The following is a 13,836-nucleotide window of genomic DNA, read 5'->3' on the forward strand; positions in this document are numbered from 1 at the left end:
CCAAACACAAACATCACAAACCAGAGAATGGAACCGATTTCCAAATTTGTTCATTGGATTGTTATTTGAGTCACAGTCAGAGTGCTCAGGGCTTACTTCTGGCTTGGTGCTCAGGGATCACTCCGGGATGTGCTTGGGAGACTGTACATGGGACCAAGACTTAAACCCCGGGTCAGAGGTGTGCAAAGCATGCGGCCTCCCCACGGCATGACCCCTCCACCCTGTTTTGGCTAAACTGGTAAAACTGGCAGCATCCCCGCACGCATCCATCACGCTGGAAACTGCAGGACCAGGCGTCCCGGCTGCTCGTGCTTCCACCCAAACCGCGAGTCTGCAAAAGCTGCTGGACCAGACAGGCGAATGGACACCCACCCGCGACCGCTGCCCTCGGCACTCACCAGCACCCGGTCCCCGAGCTTCAGCTCCAGCTCCCCGTTCTTGAGGGAGCCAGCCTCCGAGAGGTTGGAGATGGACTCGCTGGCTGTCCTCGTCAGGTTGCTGATGTGAAGGGTGGCCGGTGCCTCCTTCGCGGAGGGCTGGGGTGCCTTCGGGGTGGCGGCAGGGGCCGGGGAGGCCGACAGGGGCAGTGTGGCCCGGGCAGCAGGCGCTGGCTGCAGGCCGTTGGTCTCATCGTCAGCCTGCCAGCTCCTGCTCAGCTTGGACGGCCGGATGAAGATGCCCTTCAGCGGCTCGCACTGGAAGTAGCGCAAACCCGCCACCGAGCCGTCGTTCTTGCCGATGGGCTCGTCCAAGACGATCCCGGCCCACTGACCAGGGGCAAACTGGGTCTCCCCGAGGAACTGGATGAATCCAGGCTTGTTCCCCTTCACCCAGACTCGTTCCCCCACCTGGAAGTCGTCCACAAACTCCTCCTGCGTCTCCGAGGAGGGGGCGCTGGGGGTTTTCTCCCCCGGCACGGACTCCTCAATGGGAGCAGCCGCTGGAACAGCAGAAAGGGTCAGAAGGGTCAGAAGGGTCAGGAAGAGTCTGTCCAGGTCCAGTTAAAGTGTGGTTGGGGGGGGCCACACCCAGCAGTGCTTGGGGCTACTCCCAGTCAATGCCGGGGCTGCTTGTGGTGAAGCCTGGCTGGGCCCGCTGTGAAGGGGACGTGCCTACCTACTGCAGCATCCCAGGCCGCAGTCAAATCTGGGCAGCTGAGGGGAAATGTTTGGACACACCCCGTGATGCTACGGAGCAAGCCAGGCGAAAGTTCCAACCCAGTGTCTTATTTCTGCTGTGTCCACTGGCCCATCTTCTTTTTCTTTCAGGGGGGGAGCACCCCAGGCAGTCCTCAGGGCCTATTTCTGGCTCTGCGCTCAGGGTCACTCATGGTGAGTTTGAGGCTGGAGAGTCACATGGGGTGCCGGTTGCCCTCCCCACTGTCCTGTGGCTACGGCCAGCAATGAGGCCCTTTAGTCCAGGTGAGTCCACCTCCCTCAGCCTGTCCCCAAGCCCGGCGAGGGGGCTAGCAGTTAGGAGGGAGCGTTTTGGTCACCTCAGCTGACACCTGTTGCCGTGACACTAAAGTCACAGAACGTGACACTCGTGTGTGAGAGCTGTCCCCAGAGCCATGAACGTGCCTACAGCTCAGGGAGCCCTTCCCGGGCGAGGATTCGGGAGGGGGTTTCCGGGTGGGAATGAGTCTCCCCTGGCCCGGGCTGAGCGCACTTACTGGCCGAGGGCGCCTTCAGGGCCCAGCTCCCATGCTTGAGGATCTTGGTGGGGGCCTTCAGCCCGCTGGGCCTCAGCAGACTCATGGTCAGGTGGTCAGACGCTGCCGCGGCCACTACCGGGCCCTGACCGTCGAGCCCACTGTGGGGCCTTCTGAGGCACACTCGTTCTCAGGGATAAATCTCTGAAGAGCAGAGGAGAGAGTCTGTCTCAGGGGAGCGACCACAGCAGCTTCCGGAGCTCAGAGAGCTGCCAGTCTGACACTCGCCACCCCGAGTGCGACTCCCAGCTTCCCGCACAGCCCCCTGAGCCCACCAAGTGTCACTCCTGCCAAAAACTCAATCCCAAACAGACAAACAAACAACTGCAGATTCGGGGCCAGAGTGTAGAGGGGACAGGTACTTGCCCTGCGGGCAGCTGACCCTCACGCCCTCCCTGGCATCACACCCACCCCCAAACACATTCAGGAGCCAGAAATCGTCCCTGAGCACTGCGAATGTCACTGACCACCTCCCTGTCCAGACACTGACTAGCCGGGAGGTGACTCAGCAGTGATCGCTGGTCTTGTGTGTGCGCGTGTGCATATGTGTGTGTGTGAGAGGCCCGGGGTTACACACAGAAGCTAAGGCAAGCAACAGGCACACTTTTTACTATGGGCTGAGAACTGCCAGGGAAAAGGGCCCAGCAAGACTGCGCCAAAGGGGGGCTGGAGAGCGATAGCACAGTGGTAGGGCGTTTGCCTTGCACGCGGCCGACCCAGGTTCGATTCCCAGCATCTCATATGGTCCCCTGAGCACTGCCAGGACTGATTTCCGAGTGCAGACCCAGGAGTAAACCCTGTGCATCACCATGTGTGACCCAAAAAGGAAAAAAGAATTGTGCCAAAGGGGAGCGAAGGAGGTTTTGGCGTTTCCTTCGTTCCTTGTGATGCTGCCCAAGTTTGATAAGCACAAGCCAGTATTAACTCCATTTCTTCACCCACAGAACTGAGGCACACATGTGGATGGGGGAAGCGTCGCCATGGCAATGGAACTCCGAGGAAGTCAACAATAGCTTCATGGCCACCAAAAGACCACCTGAGGGCACGGGACCCAAGGTCTGGTCAAAATTAACCCACATTAGGAGGCCCAGAGCAGGCTGGACCCCACGAGAGAATAGGAACAAAGGCCAGGAAAGGAATTTCTAAGAGGACCTTGGACCACTCAACTCTACCCCCTTGGCAACCACTCTAGCAACGGACTCTAGGTAGCTAGAAACTCCCACCAGGGCAGCCTGGGGAAAACCCGAGATTAGCCACCTTGAACCAAGGGAGGGCGCTCATGTGTGCCCGAGCCCAGGGACTGCTCTTGCCTACGAGGTCGGTCATGTCACAGGCTTCTCCCCTCTGAGGTGTGGTCTTTCGGACCGAATGCAACCAGGCAACCTAACGTGTTCAGTGGCTTTCTGCGCCTCTGGAGAAGCCGCACTCTCTCTCGAGCGTGTTACTCCCTCCCTCATTTCCCCTTCCTAAAACCCTCCAAATAAAATGTTTCTGTTTCATGCTCATCTCCTGAAATGCTTTTCTGCAAGAAGGACAAAGGCCCGGGGGCCTGAGGAGGTTGAGGATTGACTCCCTTTCCCTGAAAAGGGCAACCCCTCACTCCGGCCCGAGACCCCGGGAAGGCCTAGTGGGCATTGTGGGGCTGGCAGGGCTCATCGCGCTCATCAGTGCCAGCGCTCCAGCCAGTCCCGGGGGAGTGACATCTTCTCCTCTGCTTCTCATCAGCCCCTCATGAGGGCCCACTGACTTCAGAGTCATTCCACATTGAATAGAAAAGTCCGCAGGGGGCATAGAGGCAGGACAGTGGGGAGGGCACTTCCCTTCTATCCAGTTGTCCTGGGCTCGATCTCCGTCAGCACAGGGACGTTAGCCGGCCAGGGTGACCCCTGGGCACAGCCAGGTATGGCCACCCCACCCCACCCCACCCCCACCCAGTCCCCCAAAATATATATATAACTACTAAAAAAACTTAAACGAACTACAGATTAAAAACTATCATACACTAAAGAACTGTTAGAGAAAAAAGCCGCCTGCACGCGGGAAAAAAGCCCAGAGACTCAGATTCACCTGTGTCACACTGCACTCGCAGCTTAAAGAACTGAGCTCTGCCAAACAGGCTCGTTCCAGTCTCCTGCAGAGACTGAAAATGGCAGTTGGAGTCTAGAATGTTCCGAGGTAGAACAAGAATTCAGCAAGGAGGAGGGCATCATGGGCCCTTCTTAAAGGGGCAGACGCCACCCTTCATGACGCCAGGGTCCGGCTGAGGCTCCGGAGGGCTGCCCTGCAGACGCCAGCACTAGCTGGCCAATGTGCCTCTGGTCCCTGTGGGGCCCAGTTCTGGACTCCTGGGCCCTGAGAAAGTGGTTTCAGAAAACGTTTGACAAATGTTTGTCAGTTACAGATCTCCAACTGAGGTCATTCGGCGTCCTCTGAGTGGGACCTGGACCCAGTGACCGTGCCCAGGGCCCTCCTCAGGAGCCGGGCCATAAAATCTGTGGGCGGGGTGGGGGGGGCGGAGGGGCAGAGCGACAGGGCAGAGGCCCTGAGCCCAACCCAGACAGCCCTGCTCTCTGTGACCCCAGTGCTGTGAGCAACACCTGCTGCACCGTGGCCAGGGCGTGGCCCAGCCCACTAAGGCCTGAGAGCTGTACAGAGGAGTATGGCCTGGCCTGCTCGGATGGGAGCACAAGCTGAATGAGTGCGGGTCCCCTCGAGGATGAGTGAGCAGGAACGGGGGAGTGGTGGGGAGGTGGGGAGGGTGGAGTGACCTAACCTGGGGGCTCAGGACAGGACACCTGGACAGGACGCCTGGCGGTGCTCAGGGCCGACTCTGATTCAGTCATCGGGGCTCATCCTCGCAGGACCTGGGTGGGGGAGGAGGGGTTACGTACAGGGTGGTGTGGGGTCAGCCGCAGGCAAGGCAGGCTCCTTGGCCCTGGGCTACCCTTCCGGGCAAGGATACCTATTTTCTTTCTTTCCTTTTGTTTTTTGGGACACCCGGCAGTGCTCAGGGTTACTCCTGGGTCTGCACTCGGGAATCACTCCTGGCGGTGCTCAGGGGACCTATGGGGTGAGCCATGCACCAGGCAAGCGCCAAGTCTTGATGCCAAGGTGCCCACGAAACACAGTGTGCAACAAGGGACTCTACAGAGAACGTCAGGGACAGCAAAGGCTACGAGGAAGTCAATCAATTCTGAAAAAACACAAAAAGATGCAAAAGGAGGGGCTGAAGTGAGAGCACAGTGGGGAGGGGTTTGCCTTGCTCACGGCTGACCAAGGTTCGATCACCAGTCCTGAGCACTGCCAGGAGTAATTCCTGAGCATCACTGAGTGCGACCCAAAAAGCCAAAAAAAAAAAAGAAAAAACAGCGTGAAAGAAAATGTGTTTGAGCTTCACGCCTTACCGAGGTCGCCAGTTGCCCCCCACGAGCGGCTCTCCGGCACGGCCACGGCCCCAGAAGCACAAGGACTTAGCACAGAGAACCAGCCGCTTGGAGCAGAAAAGCGAATGGACTATGTGTTAAACCGCGCCATCATGCCTGCCCGGAGGGGAAAGGATGTTGCCCCCTTCGCCCTCTCCTCTCTGGAAAGAAAGGTGGCGGCCGCACAGGAGCCTGGTGGACAGCAGGTTTGAGCCGGGGGTCGGGAGCAGCAAAAACCTCACGGGAAGGGGGCGTTCCGGCCCGTCCTTCATGCCCTACCGAGGTCGCCAGTTGCCCCCCACGAGCGGCTCTCTGGCACGGCCACGACTCCAGAGCACAGAAACCAATCTCTTAATTATCTAACTTTTAATAGAAATATTTCCAGGGTTAATAAGTAAAAGAGCAGAAATCCAAACCCAGCTGTAGAAAGAAAATCAAATCATTTCACAATGCTTTTTGAGCATGTCTGATTTGGGGGGGGGGGTCGTAAACTCTAAACAATAATGGTGCATCTTTTATTGAAACAATGAATCTAGTCAAAGTAGACAGAGTGTTAACTAGAACTCATCTGCCTCACAGGAATTGGGAGGGGTGGGAGGTGGGGTTCTATTGGGGTTCGCGGTTAAAAATAAGTATTGGTAAAGGGAAATGTGTTTGATATTTACATGACTGAGACCTAAACCTGAAAGCTCTGTAACTTTTCCCACAGTGATTCAGTAAATAAATAAATAAATTATATTAAAAAAAAAAAGAAAATGTGTTTGAGCCTCACTGTCTCCCGGAGACTTGAGCACTCAGTGCCATGTGTGAGCCCAGTAGAGTCTCCGGCCTGAACAAGCCCTGACCCCCCTCACCCCCATGCTCCTGTGTTTCGACCGTGACCCTAAATCCTGTCATGGGATCACGTGTGTCCATGACAAAGACGCTAGCAGGCTCACGCCCCAGAACGTCCCTGCTTCACACAGGCATGGCACACGGGTCCTGGCCTGCTAGAGGCCGGCAGTGATTCGGCAGGAAGCAGAGGTGTGAGCCTGAACGTGGGTCAAGACCGTTCCTTCAGCTTGAAGGGGAGGGATGTCCGAGAGGGGGTTTTGAGCACTGCCTCACAAGCATGAGGTCCTGAGTCCAAGCCCCCGTGGTAACACGTGCACCTGGCACAAAGCCGGCACAAACCCGGCAGCTCTGCTGTCCCAGCACCACGCAGGAAGGGGGGTGACCCCAGGGGGTGGGCCACTGAGAGAGGAGGGGAACACCACAGAAAGGAGGAGGGAACACAGGGTAGGAGTTGAAGGCTGCAGGGCCAGGAATACTGGGCAGAGAGCAGCCCTGGGGAGCAGGAGGCCAGGCGGGCGCCCCTTGTTACTGGCCACTCGAGGCAGTCACACAAGCCGTGTGCAGACCCACAAGGCTGACAGGGTGCCAGGGACAGGGCAACCCCAGCAAGGATTTTTCTTTAAGTTTTGGGCCATGGGGCCAGAACTCTAGTACAGCAGGGAAGGCGTTTGCCTTGCACACAACTGACCCGGGTTCAATCCCGGCATCCCATAGGGACCGCACAGCACCTCCAGGAGTAAGTCCTGAGTGCAGAGCCAGGAGTGACCCCGGAACATGTCCAGGTGTGACCCAAAAACAAAACAACAGCAGAGCAAGCTGAAGGGCCCGGAAGCTCCGAGCCACGGAAACGCCGAGGTTGGCGCCCACTCTCCCCCGCCCCCCGCCAGGCCAGGCCGGCCTGGGATCAAGGTGCCCGAGCGTCTCCAGACAGGATCTGCCTCAGTGGCTCGGTGCGTTATCTCAGCCTATCACCCAACTCGACTGGGATTGACTCTAGTTATCTCCTTGACTGGTTACCTTGGGCATCCGGGGCTAGCTGCCAATCTCCGTCCTCCCACCTGGCCAGGGCTGGATCAGGTGTCAGCAGCTGGGCCCTGAACACCCCACCTGCCTGTCCAAATGCAATGCAAGCACAAAGGCCAGGCTCGCCCCCAACTCGTAGGACATGACCAAGCTAGGGGCCCCAGAGAGCACTGGGCCCGAGGACGGGTCCCAGAGATCCCCAAATTTCCCTTGCTCGACGGCCTGGCCCAGCAATTTGCATCAACCACTGGGCCCGAGCTCTCTGCTTTCCTTCTGCTTGCTCAGCGAAACGCAGCACCTCACACCTGTGTTTGGAGGGGAGGAACACCAAACTTTTTTTTTTTGGCTTTTTGGGTCACAACTGGTGATGCACAAGGGTTATTCCTGGCTCTGCACTCAGGAGTTACTCCTGGCTCTGCACTCAGGAGTTACTCCTGCATTGCTCAGGGGACCATATGGATGCTGGGACTGGAAGCGAGTTGGTCACGTCAAAGGCAAACGCCCTACCCGCTGTGCTATCTCTCCAGCCCCGGAACTCCAAACTTTATATAGAAAACAACGTATTTCACAATGCCTTTTCAGCCATTCTGATTGTTGGGGGGTAAATTCTAAACAATCAAGGTGCATTTTTGTCGAAACAATGAATGTAATCAAAGTAGAGAAGAGTTAAGTAGAAATCATCTGCCTCACAGGCATTGGGTGGGTGGGAGCTGGGGTATAGTGGGGTTCTTGGTGGTGAAAAATGTGAGCACTGGTGAAGGGTGAAGGGAAAGGTGTTTGATCATTGCATGACCGAGACTTAAATCTGAAAGCTTTGTAACTTTTCCCACGGTGATTCAATAAATAAATAGAAGAAGAAAAAAAAATAAATAAAATTATGAAAACCAAAAAAAGTAAGGTGGAGTTCAAGCCCAATTCAATCAGCTAATCAGTGGCTGAATAAAGAGCACTACTCCTACATTAAAAACAAATAAACACACAAACGAAAAACACTACTTGTGAGGCGAGTGCATCAGCAGCCTGATGGCACCTTCAGACTCCAGATACCCCAAAATTGCTGCTGTGCCTTTGGCCAGACCCCAAAAACTTGGGCAAAGTTTACCAAGGAAGTAAACAGCCAAAAGTTAGGTATGTGGGAAACACACCCACAAGCCACCTCCGGCTCAGCTGTATCCTTGGAGGATGGCCTCTCTGGTTCCTGATTGAACTGCTCAATGGCCATGATCCCACAGACTCAGAAACAAATCTCGAAACCCAGGGGCTTTTCGCAGAAAGGCGTCTGGTCCCTGCAGTGCTGGGCCCATGGTTTCATGCCTTGGCCTGTTCCCCCTGGCGGCCAGGTGGCCGCCATCCTCCAGAGGTCACTGGACAGTCAGGCTTGGGCCCTCAGTGACAAAACTTGTTGGGCCTCACAGGATGGGGGTGGAGCCAGTCCTGTCCTCCCCGTCCCAACGAGACCCCAAGTCATCGTCCATGAACGGCCTCTCTGACTCCTGATCAAGCTGCTTAATTACCATGATGCCAGAGACTCAGGAGCAAATCTCGGAACCCAGCAGGTTTGGGCAGAAATCCCTCCACATTGAAGTGTTCAAATTTGGAAGTTCAATGTCGCGCGGCCACTACTGCAGCCACACAACATCATAGGTTATTCATAACCAGCAATAGAAAACAAACTGTCTACTGTTGCCTTTTCAGCAGATCTGAGTGTTGGGGTAAAATATCAAACAATAAAGGTGGGTCTGGTGTCAAAATATCGAATGTGATCAAAGTCGAGAGAAAATAATTTGGAAATCATCTGCCCCACACGTAGGGGGAGGGTGTGGGATGGGGATATACTGGGGTTGTTGTTGGTGGAGAATGGGCACTGGTGAAGGTACGGGTGTTTCATTGTATGACCAAGACTTAGACCTGAAAGCTTTGTAACTGCTCTCATGGCGATTCAATAAATAAAATCATAAAAAATGAAAAAAGAAGTAAGGTGGAGTTCATGCAGAATTCAATCAGCTAATCAGTGGCTGAATATATAGCAGTACTCCTAAATAAAAAAAGAGAGAGAGAGAAATCCAGAAAAACGCGGCAAGTCTGTACCCCAAGCACACTCCTCCCCAAACGATCCATTTTCCCCCACCCTATATAAAGCTGACACGCTATGGGTCACATCCTCCTGCCACTGACCCCCAAAACCCGACGCTCCCTCCTCCCACCTCGGCGACTGATGGCACAAACTCCATGTTTGTGTCACGCCGTACATGAGACATTTGTCACTAGAACCTGATGACTCACTTCAGAACCTCAACAGAAGCCACAAAGATGGGGAGCACTGCTCAGGGAGCACCATGCAGGGGCTGCTCAGACCCTCTCTGCCTCTGTCCCCTGCCTGCTCTGGGGACGATGCATAGACAAGTGGCCAGGGGTTGAGAACAGAGGAACCAAGCCTGGAGGAAGCGGGTGCTTGTGTTTTGTTTTCTCTGGAGGCCTCTAACTACGGCTCCTCTTAAGAGACAAAGAAGGCCGCAAATAAGCAAACACTCTGAACTCGGTTAGCACCCAACTCTGATTTAACGCCAAGATCTTCTCTAAATGAACCTTGAAAGGGTAAGCTAAATATCTCTCAGGGCACAGCAGAGCCTGGCAAGCTCCCCGTGACGTATTCGATATGCCAGACACAGTAACAATAAAGTCTCCAATGGAGACATTACTGGGCCCGCACTGGTATTAAAAATGGGGAAAAAAAAGTCTAGTTTGTATTTCTTGAAAATGTCAGCTTGACTCAAAGCTGGGGGTTCCGAAGGCAGTTCTATTTCATCCCACAGCACAAATGCTTCCTCCGTGCTAGAGCTCTGGCTCACGTATGTCCAGCGTCTTCTGGACAGGGAAACACCAGCCCTGGGAAGGAGTGGCGTGATGGGACACTGGCACACAGGAACCACCTCAATTTGGGTCATTTTCCCCCCTTAGGACTCCGAGGACCCCTTACCCCTCGGGCAGCACCGCACGACATTCTATCAGGAAGTTACATAAAAATCAGTCTTCCGTTCCAAACAAAATTTCACAAGCTGCAGACACAGTTCAAGACTATATACAGCCTGAAGGCACAGGACATATGCAAACGGCATCTATTCACTGTCATCAGCGAGCCCCGTCACCCGCCTCACGCTGGCATTTAACTTCAAAATATCCAGATAGAGGAAATTTTTATGTGTCAGGGGGAAAAATCAGAGTTAGCAAGAGCTCGAAGAGAAGAGCAAGCCGGCAAACAGGACTGAGAGAAGGTGACTGGAGGTGAGGCCGGTCTCTGGCCTAACCTGGGTCCCAGTCCCAGCTGCCCTGCAGAACCTGCCAGGGGACACCCCACATGCCTCGGAAAACTCACGGACACCCCACATGCCATGGAATCCCCCCAACGCTCACAGCCGCTCAGGTCTGACTCACACCCGCCCTTCCATGCAAAAGAGCTGAAGGAACAAGGATCCCCAGGTCGAAGATTCTAGTGTCGGGGCTGGAACGATAGTGCAGCGGGGAGGGCATTTGCCTTGCATGCAGCCAACCTGGGTTCAAATCCCGGCATCCCATATGGTCCCCTGAGCACCGGCAGGAGTAAATCCTGAGTGCACAGCCAGGAATAACCCCCGTGCCTCTCCGGGTGAAAAAATTAACAATAAAAAGATAACACCGTGGAGGTGTGCAGACTGGGGGCGGGGTGCAGAGGGAGACCTCCCAGAGAGCCTGGCCCAGAGTGAGCATAACATCCCCAAAGACCCCGTAGGATGGCTCCGCCAGGTCTGGGGTGCAGCCTCACACTTGAGTCTAAGCCACCATGGTCAGGATGTCCAAAGAGTCCTCAGAAAAGAACCGGAAACTCTGCATTGGAGCAGACCACAGAGGATGATGCAGGGGAAGGAAAGCATTAGGGGGCCTCTTTCGAACTGCTCAGGGGCCCAGGTGACTGTTCAGAGCGGAAACTGTGTCTGCCTGCGGACAGCTAAGTCGGCTCCTGCCCGGCCCTGCCCAGCCCCGAGCACCCAAACAAAACATTCATGTTTAAAAACGGCGTATTACTACAGAGACACCTCTAACAACTCCCACCCGGCGAGGCTCAAGGGATAGGCTCTGCACTCAGGAATTATTCTGGTGGTGCTTTGGGGACCACATGGGATGCCGGGGATTGAACCTGGGTCAGCCTCGTGCAAGGCAAATGCCCTCCCAATGTATATTGCTCCAGCCCTTGTAATTCCTCTTTATAAGCCCCTAGGGCTCCGTGTGTGTGTGTGTGTGTGTGTGTGTGTGTGTGTGTGTGTGGGCGGGGGATCGGACACGAGCAGCAGACTCCGTTCTGTGAGGGCTGGAAGGTCCCTCATATTAACACGAGGAAGCCTCAGAGACGGACCTTGGTGAGGGCGCCTGGGCCCTTGGCAAACTCCACCAGGCGGGGCGAGCCCCCCAGCGCCTTGAGCCCAATCTGACTGCTCACATGACACACGCCAGAGTGCCCATGTTCTGGGGTCCCTTGAGCAGAATACCTGGAGTGAGGGCCACTGCGAGCAGCTCAGGTGAGCAGAGCCGTGGCTTCCCCCACCGGGATGCGGGCTCGGGGGCCATCGTGGCTCAGGGCGGGAGAGAAGATGTGAATGCAGCATCCACGGGGGGATGTGGGGCCCTTGGTTCCGACCTGTCTCAGGTCTGTCTGTTGGGATGGACCCACCCCGCCCGCACAGGGCCAGGAGCGACCCTGGGTGTGACCGAGACAGCCCCTAGCCTCAGCTGGGGTGACCAAGCCGCTTCCTCAACGCTTCCGCACTGCTGACTGGGAACAGAAGGAGCAGAGAAGCCTCTCCCAGACATGCAATGACTCGCATGGAAGGTGAACCCCGAGTCCTGTCACCACAAAGGGCCGGGCAGGCCCCTGTCCTGTCACCACACAAGGGCATGCAAGCCCTTCCCTGCTCCAAGACTGGGGTGGGGAGAGACCATCGGGGGATCCCAGGAAAGTTCTGGATTCCACAGGCCGAAGCCCAGGGACGTGAGCAAACCCATGGGTAGCTGGGTGACAGCATCCCAGAACACAAGCGAGCCCCAGGTTCTTTCTCTTAAGGTGCTGCTGAGACCAACATGCTGAGGGGAAAGGGTGCCCGGAAATCTGGTGATGCACCTGCGTTCTCAAAAGGTCAAGTCCTGAGACCAGCAGTACCAGTACCACAAATCAACTCACATGGCCAAGAACGCAGGGAAATGAGATTGCGTCTCAAACACACCTGCACAAGCTTCCAATGGCAGAGGGTGCAGAGGGCGCAGGCAGGCACCGGGGGCGCTGGGGTCGTGCACGGGTTCAAGTTGACTCCCTGGCTTGGCACTGGGGGTAACACCAGGCGGGGCTTGGAGGACCATATGGAGTGCCAGGGAACGAACCCGGGTCTGCCAGGGGCAAGGCAAGTGCCCTACCCACCTTACTATCTCTCTGGCCCTGGTATGCCGTTTTTAGAGGACATTATCAAGCTGATGTGTTTCCCCCTTGCATCTTCCCCTTCATTTCGGTATTTATTTTCCCTTTCCCTCCCTTTCTCGCTGAGGCTGAGGGTCGCACACTCTAGGTGGTGGTTACCCACTTGGGGGCGGGGGGGGGGGTGTTCTCACTCGGCCTGCCAGAACTCCAGCCATGCCCAATTTTCCCTATTTACAGCTAAGAACACGTCATAGGAAAAGCATCTGGTTGAAATCTCACATAAATCAATGCTTTTGGGTCTACAGATTGTCTTAAGGGACTAAGCATGGAGAAACCTCACCGCACAGAAGAAAGAGCCAGAGTTCTGGCCCGGGCGCCCCTAAGAGCCAAGCTGACACTTTGAAAGAGAAATATTTCAGAAGTGCTCACTGTCATAAAGATAGTAAACAAAACATATAAAATCATATTTGCAAACAAAAATCCATCTTTCAGAAAAAGACAACATTTAAAAAAGAAAAACTCCGGGGGGCCAGATATATAGTTCAGTGCAAAGGTGCTTCCCTGGCATCAAAGAGTCAAATATGGACCCCTGAGAACCCCCTAGAGTAATTCCTGAGCATCACCAGGTGAGACCCCAAGCAAAAACCAAAGCAAAGCAAACAAATAAATATGTGCTGAAAATAACCAGTAGGAAACAGGCTGGGACGGGCGTGTGGGAGAAACAGAATTTCCCGCACACCCTGCACCCAGCCCTGAGGTCACACTGCAGAACCTCAAGAGTTTGAATGAAAAATGTAGGCAATTGTATTTCTAGAAAATGAGAATGTAAGATTAGAGTCTTCAGGTCTTGCCAAGACTCAATCAAGGGGAAAGGCGGGTCACGAAAACAAAATCACTCACAAACCTGTTTCTTCTGCAGGCCCGTGGGCAGCGGCTGCGCTCCTCGAAGTGGGGGCCTGGGACAATGTGCAGAACTTCCTCGATTCTGCGCCAACCAGGCCGGGAGAGCAGCTGGGCCAGCCGCATGCTGAGGGGGGCATAGCCGAGATGTCCGTGGGGTTCTGCGGAGGATTCGAGAGGGACACCTGGAGTCAACCAACTCCTCTCTGCCTAATGGGCCATGGGATCTTTTTTTTTTCTCTGGCGGAGGCCATACCCTGCGGTGATCAGGGCTCCCTCCTGGTGCTGCACTCAGGGATCACAACCTGGGTTGGCCGCATTAAAGGCAAATGTCCTCCACGCTGCCGTCCTGGATTTGACTTTGGGGAAGAACACAGTGTGCTCCAGCCTACCCCGCTGAGCCCTGCCATCTCCACCCTCTACCCAATTCCCAATCTCTCTCTTCTCTCCTTCTCTCTCTCTCCTTTCCCCCCACCCCCGCCCCTACAGCTTTATGCATCAGACCT

The 13,836-nt window shown here is 55.2% G+C and overlaps 1 pseudogene; it reads right to left on the reverse strand.

The window, feature by feature from the left end:
• Positions 1-11,365: 11,365 nt before the first annotated feature.
• Positions 11,366-13,836, reverse strand: part of LOC130018334 (vacuolar protein sorting-associated protein 33A-like) — a 31,097-nt pseudogene continuing 28,626 nt past the window's right edge.

Source organism: Sorex fumeus, unplaced genomic scaffold, assembly GCF_029834395.1.
Source record: "Sorex fumeus unplaced genomic scaffold, SorFum_2.1 ptg000262l, whole genome shotgun sequence".
In the NCBI taxonomy this organism is placed as follows: Eukaryota; Metazoa; Chordata; class Mammalia; order Eulipotyphla; family Soricidae; genus Sorex; species Sorex fumeus.